The sequence below is a fragment of the Protopterus annectens genome, chromosome 3.part0, assembly GCF_019279795.1.
Source record: "Protopterus annectens isolate FY-2018-M chromosome 3.part0, PAN1.0, whole genome shotgun sequence".
In the NCBI taxonomy this organism is placed as follows: Eukaryota; Metazoa; Chordata; order Ceratodontiformes; family Protopteridae; genus Protopterus; species Protopterus annectens.
Genome location: NC_056731.1, coordinates 1824438910 through 1824448969, shown reverse-complemented (window position 1 = coordinate 1824448969; position 10060 = coordinate 1824438910).

Below are 10060 nucleotides of genomic sequence, written 5' to 3'. Positions count from 1 at the left end.
AGGACATATGAGCAGGTTCACCACCGGGCAACCAATATGATTAATGCTGCACATCAACAGGCATCACATATAGCCAGGGATCATGTCGTCACTGGTGGGGGATCTGCATTGGAATAGCAACTCTCAGCCACTGAGGAATTCCTGGCATACTTAGGCACATGCAACAGCTACCATGCATCCTTCATACTGTACATCATGGATATGGGTGCCACACTTTCCACAGCTGAGAAGCATAGGTGAGCTTACCATGATCAGCACTGTAATACTGTAGCAGTCAATGTGTCAGGCTATAGATACATTTCTATGGGGTTCAGATCTTTGTTCTTTGGGGGTGGTGTAACCTCAGGTATACACTCATACATAGATTGGGACCAATACAACATGTAACATACTATCTACTTTAAATGTGAGATATAATGGATGTATTACCTTGTTGTGCTGCAACCTGCTGTGGTACTGACATTACCCCATCCTCAACTTTTCAAAGGTCCATCAGGTATTGCCCATGGCCCTGCCCCTGGTAAGTATAATAATTGTTTTGTTAAGGAACAATTGTAGTGTAGTATGGGTCAGGGCCAGAATAATGCCCTTTGTACATGTAATTATGTGTGTAGACAGCATAGGATGTTTTTAATTGCCAGTCTGGAGGAGGTGCCTAATGTTTTGAGAGGGGGCAGTCACAGGAGGGTAGTTCAAAAAACAGATACACTTTGGCAGTTACAGGTAAGAACAGATAAGGCTCTTGGTTAAAATGAGGCCAGGAACCTAAAATGCCTTTTAAAATACAACAGGTTGAAGGCAAAAACATTAGGCAGTGAGATGTGCATTTCCATATAATTGTGAACAGAGTTGCACTGGATTTTATGCATTGTTTTTTTTTTCAATTATAGTGTCATACTGAGTGAGTAAAGGGTATCTATTACTGGTAATGTTTGACTTGATCTACATCAAGTGATGGTTATAAAGGTCTTTAGTTGAATTTGAATTGTGTTCTGAGGTAGTGCTTTGTGGATGAAGATGGGGAAGGAAGATGATTGACCACTAATGCAGTTGTGGGTCTTCATCGTTAGGAGTCTTGGATGTTTTTCATACACAACAGGGCAGATATTAATGTACTGCTTTTTTCATTCTTATTGCAGGCCACTATGGGGGTTGGTGTCTGTCCCCTATACAACCTGATGTCAATGTCTCCTCAGATACTGTTGATTATGGTGGCCACAGTGAGGCACAGGTGGGGGTGTCAGGGTCTGAATCTGTCCCAGAGATAGGCATCATTCTTCTGCCCTCATTGTCACCACACACAGTCTGTATGCCCACACATACCCCATCCCCATAGACATTGAACAGAAAAGTGTGGCGACTATTGTTCCACTGAGTGTAGATACTGGTGATAGCAAGAGAGCTGACAAGGTCCCACAAAGGCGGATTGACACAGGTGCTTCTAAGAGGCCTGCTGTCCATCCATGACCTGTTGTAGGTGTTACATCACAGGTCACCCAGTGCATGTTTCTGGCCGTCATGGAGGCGCAGGCACATTCTGAATGGAACACCAGGTGGATGCTTAGGCTTATGGATGCCACACAGTCTAACATCCATTACAGCCTCCACTGCGTTGGGGACACCCTGGATCAATTGACTGATGCAGTGGACAGACAGTGGGCTGAGACAGTGTCTGTCTTGGACCACACATTTTCTGTGCTGGAACTTGTGGTTGGATTTGAGTGTTGGACATGTGGATGTAGAACAGCAACAACATCTGCTGATAGTCCAAGTGGTCATGCACAATCATGCTCCTGTAGTGGCAGTATACCCAGCATTACAGAGGGAAGTGTGCTGTCCACACCATGGCAGGCCATGAGCTCATGGTCCTGGGTGGTCCTGTGGGTAACACAGTCCCAGCAGACATCAGTCACTGTCAGGTACTAGCACCACTTCTGACTTTAGGTATGGAGGCACCAGTGCAACTCCTGGCAGATCCAGTTCACATGGTCAGGGCTGGAGATGGTGAACTGTCAACTCTACCATTTATGGTCCACAGCTGTTCAACATATACATGTGTAGGGCTAGCACTGAGCTTGATTATGTACATGCACACACCCACACACCACTGTCATATGCATGTCGCCTACGGACACACACAGCACCTCTCCATGTTCCATCTGAGATGCTCCCCCTGCCTCATACACATGCTGTCTATTGTTTGAGCCAGCCTTGGCCTCCTGCATCCCCACATAACACCCTGTGCAAGTGATGATACCTGTGCAATATCACTGTCATCCTTGACATTCATGCAGGGAAATGCAGCTATGCGTCTGATGCAAAAGGTGTCTATATTAGTTAAGGTGTACCTGTGTAATGCAGTGTTGGTTCACCATGCCACTTGTAGTGGTTAATGAGAGATACTGTATGTTGGCTTTTGTCATGCATATGCCACATACTTTTCTGTACTTATGTGGTTTTTATGTTGTATGTAGTTGAATTGGTTGTATAGTTACACAATGACAGGTGTGTTATGGGTCTGTTTATGTTTATGTTACAGGAATCTGTTGGGATAACCTATGGATACACAGCAGGAATAAAGCATCACAGAATGGCGTATCACCACAATGGACATATGCCTTCAGCAATGTGCAGCATTATAACTGCATGGCTCCATTTGTGTATAACAGGATAACATGGACAATGTTGGCATTCAAAATACAAATGAATCCCTAAGCTATGAGAAGGTCTGTTATCCTTCATAAATGCCACCAGGGTTCTGATGGAGATGAAAATATCTACATATATCCTGTATCCAGTACTGACAGTTGCCCAGCAACAGTTATCATTGTTGTGCTGTGCAACCCAATGCGTAACCTGCACATGATATGTATCACACAAGATGTGTGCCTGACATGCATGGGGGGGGCTGTGTCATGTACTTTGTACTGCCTCTGTTACATACCTGTCTCACCAGCATGTACTATGCATACCGCACTGATGCTGTTGGTGTGTAGCACAGGTGACACATGTTAATCCTGCCATGGATACACAGGAGGTACACAGTGGAACTGACACTTCCCTGTATGGAGCTATACACATCCCCTCCAAAGCATTTTGGAGACAGACTACACATGTACGGCCCTGACATGGACTCCATAAGACATGTTCTCTACAATGTGTATTGGTGTACCTTGGCACCTGTGTGGCTGCTACAGTTATATGATATGCCAATGTAGTGGCATGGCAAGGGTGCTATTGCACACAATAATAGTTGTGATGACTGCCACATTCAGTATACCAGTGTCAGTCTGGGATGTATATCCCAAACCTGTCGATATTGGTTGTACAACAGTGAATGCATCCACATCTTTCTGACCAGTGACAGTCAAAGGCTACAGTACTTTCTGTGTTCAGTCCATACATCCCATGGTTCCATTACATGTTGTAAAATGCTGTAACAGGCTCACACAAACACATGGCTACATTGAGGCCAGCACCACTTCTAATCAGTGTGTACTGAACATGTCAAGGCCCACACATATTGCAGGTTGGCTGTATGTAGATGAGCACACGCCTCTGTAATGGCACATACTACAGATCACAGTATGTGGTGCATGCAGCACACCTCATGTCTGCTAGTACTATAATTTTAGGACATATTATGCTTGATTACATACACAGGCCTTGTTGTGGTCAGTCCTCTGGTGGGCCACATCACCTACTACAAATAAAACACTGCCAAACCCTACATATGTCTAGGCTACCAAGGTTATGCCATATGGATATATACACAGTCACATGTGCCATGGCTTTCATCTGATTTTACACTGTTAGCTGGTAGTCTTAAGATGGATGACATCTTCAGGCCTTGTAGAAGAGGCAGTGTGGAATCCAGCAGCATGTTACAGGTCCAAAAAGTGCATAACAATTGCAGGTGGATAACTCATGAGGGCATGCACATTCGTTTGCAGGAAGATATACACACACACCCACACACACACACACACACACACACACACACACACACACACACACACACACACACACACACACACACACACACACAAGTGGGCTGGAGTGAGATTATAACTTTTCCTTATCTAGTCTTATACACTATAGAGCATGGTGCTTATTACATGCACCACAGCTTACATCTGATTGTACACTGTCAGCTGGTAGTCTTAAGTTGGCTGACATCATCAGGCCTTGTAGAAGAGGGCAGTGTGGAAGCCAGCAGCAAGTTACAGGGCCAAAAAGTGCATATCCATTGCAGGTGGATAGCCCATGAGGACATGTCCGTTCATTTTCAGGAAGGTATACAAACACACACTCTGACACAGTCATATATCAAATGGGCTGAAGGGAGATTAGAACCCCTACCTATCTAGTCTTATACACTATAGGTCACAGTACTTATTGCACATGACACATTAAGTGTGTATGTGCGATTGCAGGCACAGTACTTGTGCATTACACAAACTAGGCCTGTGTTGACCAGCATCCGTGGCCTGCAGTGTGTTACTGCTTCATAGTGTTATCTGCATCTAGTATCCTAGCAGTGGGATACCTGTAATTACCCTAGCTATGTGTGTGTACAGTTACCAGTGTGGCCATATGTGGTTGCGTGCAGTTACATAAGCATACCTGTGGGCAGGGATAAGCTGCCCTGTTCATACATGCATTGACATTATACATTACAGCACTGCTCACCTGTGTCTGTCTATGTGGTGACTTGCAATAGGTACAGGGGTCTGTGAGCAAGTGGACTTTGTACTTTTGCACCCTTAGTTTGGATCTTTGAGCAACAGTATGGCTGTGTGATAGTGGAGATTTACTCACCATTATTAGTATGTCAGACAATATAGACATCCACATGTGTTTCTATATACAACATGAATGTATATATAACTGTAACTGCATGTGTATAAGATGTGTATATGTGTTTTGTAGACATATGGGGGTATATGTATTCTTTTAATATATACAGCTATATATATATATATATATATATATATATATATATATATATATATATATATATATATATCTGTACATGACTATTTGACACTACATAGTGATAGATATACTATGCATGTGAGAGAGAGATAGTGATAGATGGATATGTATACGTATAACTGTATGCATAGACATTTATATGTAACAGGTCATTTTGATAAATGATTGCTCTCATTTTACACAAGTCTATAGGCATGCCCAGTGGGACTGTCAGTACTAATAAGGTTACTCCAGTCCACTCTTCCTTTACTCTAGTCCAGGTTTTAGTATGTTACAGACATTAACATCCACCTCTGTTTCAGCAGTACTGTACTTCCCTCAAACAGTCTACAGTATTCCTCAGCTATGTGCTGTACTTAATCTGTGACTGGCTGGTAATGTTACAGCACCAACAGACTGTCAGTCTGTATACCTCTCAATCATCCTGATTTCCACAGGATGTCCACTGTTTTGCCTCATATGTTTGGTCTGTTCCTCATAAATTTGTGGTCTTCTGGTGAAGTATTGATATTGATGTCAATACAGTATACTACTTACAGACAAATATTTGTGTTTCAGATGTTATATCCTTCAGAACATATGTACTAATGCAACACCTTTACTGCCAGTGGCTTTCTAGGTTTATGGGGACAGTATATGAAATCTGTCCCTATGTTTGAGCCGTTGTCCATCCAGTCTTATTGGCTTTGTCCAGATTTCTTGCAGTAAGAGGTATGACAGTCTGTGAAAACACCAACACAGTACTACCTCACATACAAAATATATGAATACCATCAACACCATCACCAGTGGTAGCTTCCTTAGTCCACTGAGCCACTCAGGTCACCAGACAAAGTGGAGTCATTCATCACACAATCAACAGCATACATATGTACATGGTTATTCTGCATGAGGAGACACATACAATGGTGTGAGCATTATGTATGTTACAGCCCTAAGATTGCCTGGTCCACTGAAATACTATAGGTGAATTTTGTGCTAAAACAGTTGTATGGGTACACTGCTGTGTTGGGGGTGGGGGAACAAGGGTACATGATCTTCTGGGATATACAGTAGTCAAAATATCATGTAATTCTCCCAAAAGTATATAAGACAACTGAATAATCCGAACTGTGAGACAACACACTGTCTCTGCTATGCTTACAGTACAAGTGAACCGGACCCGGGCAAGAGAAAAATATTTTAATGCAAACACATACGACAAAACAAATGGTTTAGCACTTTCATCTGTAACCTACATACTTCAAATATCATGTAAGCCCACTGTTTAACATATTTATTGACTGATATAGTGAATATTCCAACCATGAGGCATAGTGATTATTAAAGGACATGTACTATTGGACTGGGTATCTGTAGTCCCATGTGGATGTTACATCTGTCCAATTAGCCCACTATATTTCCTTGCATAACAGCAGCAGATCAATACATATGATATATTATAGTAACCTTTACAATTAGTGTGTAGCTTAGAGACTTACCTTGAGAATGCAGCAGTTGAGAGACCTGTAGTTCAGAATAAAAATGTGTGAAGGTACAAACCTGTAGTTCAGGACTGACTCTGTGAGATGCAAGCAGTACACAACCAATACATGGATAGGTACAGGTTGTGTGGGTTGCCTGGCATCAACACATTTACTATATCTATGTGAGTAGGAGTAAGGTATCAGTCCCTACAGTGAATGTGCTATGTGTTGTCTCTTAGTCAATGCCAGGGAATACTGGGCACACCTGTGTCTGCCTGTAGAGACATCATCAGGGGGCTTCTCCTCCAAGTCCTCCTGTGACTGTGGCTGTGGTGACCTAGGCACTGGTGGGGGAGCTGTATATCCTTCCTTTGCTGATCCTGCTGCACCTGTTTCTACAGGATCATATTGTGTAGCATGGCACATACTGTGAACATATGTGCACATGTGGCTGGACAGTACTGCAGGGCTCCACCAGATATATTGAGACACCAGAACCATGACTTCAGCAGCACAAACACACCCTCTATGATGTTCCTAGTTTGTGAGTGTACCTCATTATGGCATTCTTCAGTGGGTGTGTGTGCATTTCTGACGGGTGTCATCATCCATGGTTCCAGGACATAGCCAGCATTCCCCAGTAAATGGCCATGTGGGATGTCCCCCCTAGCAAACATCTGTACAGCTGTGATGCGTGCCAGATATGGGAGTTGTGATAACTGCTAGGGCTGACAGCACACATATTCATGATAATACCCTGATATGACCTGGCAGTTGATGGAGTGGTACCTCTTGTGGTTGATGTAGATTCTACCCTCCTTACCTGGTCATGCCTTGAAGTGTACATGAGTGCAGTCTATGGCACCCAGTACCTCAGGGTAGTGTGCTACACAGTAGAAGTGTTGCATATTGCTGGTCCTTGTCTCAGGCATGAGGAGAAAATAAATGTGCTCACTGGCATGTGGTAGCATGGCATCCAGGAACTGGTGGAGTACCCTGGATGCTGATGCCTGTGAGACCCTCATCATGTCCCCAGTTGGTCTTTGGAGGTTACCTGTGGCTATTATCCTAAGGGTTACACATACTCTTCTTTCCACTTTGATGGGTTCCCATCTGTTGGCTCTGCATCCGAGTTGAGCACAGCAGAGCTCAGTGAGTTCCTGTAGTATGCCCCTGTCCATTATGTAGCACTTTACAATCTCCAGCTCATGTAGCTCCTGGAAGGTTACCCTGGGCCTGAACACTCTTCTCCTTCTCTGCCTAGCCCTATTTTCAGCATCACCAGCAGCACTGACTTTGGCATCTAGCACATACAGATGTAGCAGACCTGCAGCAGCCCCTAGCATTCTTTCAGTTAAAATTCCCAAGTCTGTACACTAATGGTGTAGAGTATGGGTGAAAAAACAGAATGTTGGGTGCATGCATACTTTATGGTGCTCTACTGTAGTTGCTGACTGTGTGATTGGCTACCTATGATGCATTCCACCTGCCTAGTATATCATTAACATCATTTATTGGCCCTAGTTTAAGTTAAAAAGTATCACAACTAATTACTACATCATTGCTTTTTAGATACTCTCAGCAATGCAGCATACCACTCAAACATGTGGAAACAAGCACTTTGAAGGTAAACACAGCTTAGCAGTCACTGTGCACACAACCCTGAAAGGTCATGCTCAGCATGGCAGACTGCTGCTCAAACAAATGAAAAAACTCACCCTGAAGGTAAATAAAGCAGTGTACACATCCCCCTGCTGAGCACAGTGATGCTCTGTGCAAACAGGCACAGTTGAGCTCCAATGAGCTTACAAATCCTCAGACACACCCCTTCCTGATGTCAACTACCTGTTCTATGGACAACAACATGGTTCTGTGCCTACATGGAAGGGCTATGTGGACACAAATACCCTTTTGTGCTAGTCAGTAACCCCGCCTCATTTGCATATGGATCTGTGCACACAACCAGGAAGTACCATTCCCCCATTGTAGATACTCCATGCAGGGTCCTATAATACATTTCTGTCACATGCTATTAACTGTGGCTTTTTTACTCTTTTTTTTCTATAAAAGCATGTTTGCACACTTCGGGGTGCTGTGCAAACATGACCATATCATTAAAAAATATATATATTTTAACTTATGTCATTTATATTTTTGGACACACGGTGAATAGTTTTGCTCATATCTATATGTGCTATGCCATTTCTGTCCATCTACCTGCATTTTTACAGCCCCTGTTGCCTGTTTGAAATCCTGTACATGGAATTTTTCCATGTAAAATATGGACACCAACACAAGGTCTTCAGGGATGCCTATGCCTATCTGCTTACTGGATCACTCTACTTGCCTCATTTGCATGAGATTCACCTCTTTATGAGGTGAATTGCATGCCACAGAACTTCCCGTGTTGGAGCGCTTGTGCTCGCTGCTAAGCAGTGCTTACTGGATCACACAGCTGCCTATTTTCATGTAAGCAACGTGCCATGATGCCTACATGGTAAAAAATACCATGAAGGCTTTATTAAATTTCCTTCTGTCTTTCAAATACCCTCCTTTCTGCTAACAAAAAAACAAAAACAAAAGCTTGATTAATGTCCATACATCTTGCATTCATAGCACAGTGACTTGGGTACATTTCAGCAAGGAACATGGAGTGTACCATCATGATGTTGTTTAGGACCACTGTCTTGTACACTTAAGGTTTATAGTGGATGGCTGTTTTATTTTTAATTGTCTGTTCTCATATAATAGTAGTAAGAGCACAGTGTCCTGCCACAGAACCAATGCTTATAACCTTAAACAGTATTTCTGAAAGAGCTCCAGTATTGCCTTTATTTGATTGCTAGCCTCTGTAGCTAGCTTGTCTGATCCTTGAAAATTTCTGAACCCTCCCAGCCTTTTGCTGTTGTTGTTATATAAGGCTGTGTCTCTGCCCTCTACCCCTTATGATAATCTGATTTCCAAAGTCCCTCCCTCCCCTCTTTCATTGTTATTGACTGTTGTATAATCTATGTATGTACTCTTCCCACCCACTGTTTTCCATAAACCTGTGATACTTAGTGCACACCCAGCAAACCAGTACTGCTCATCAGTAAACCTCCTTTACTACATACTGTCTCCTTCTCATTTTCTTGGAGCTCAGCAAAACATTTAGTCTTAGTCTGCATTGCAGAAGTATTTTACTAGTATCTAGTGCCTTCCAGGCAAAGTTAAGCATCCTTGATTGCTAAATTGCACTTAAGTTATTTTGAGTGATCACTTGTTTCCTGCTTTTATGAGTGCACTTCACTCTATGTTTTGTTAAAAAATTGCTCTTCTCCTCAGTATTACTGTCTTGAAATTACCTTCAGGGGTTTCCAGCTAATCTTTAAGTGATTTGTGTCAGCACTGCACCTGTGGGTGTCTTCTGCTGTGTTTTTTACAGCAAGAGGGCTGGGTTTATTTATCTTGTGGCAGAAGATGTTTGCCTGGTCTATCTTAGCTGGGAAATACATAATATGATTCATAGAGTAGTAATTACTGGCCAGAGTGCTCAATATTTAGTTTTCATTTTTTTCTGTGCTGCTATCAATTTTGCATGTTTTCAGGGGTTACCA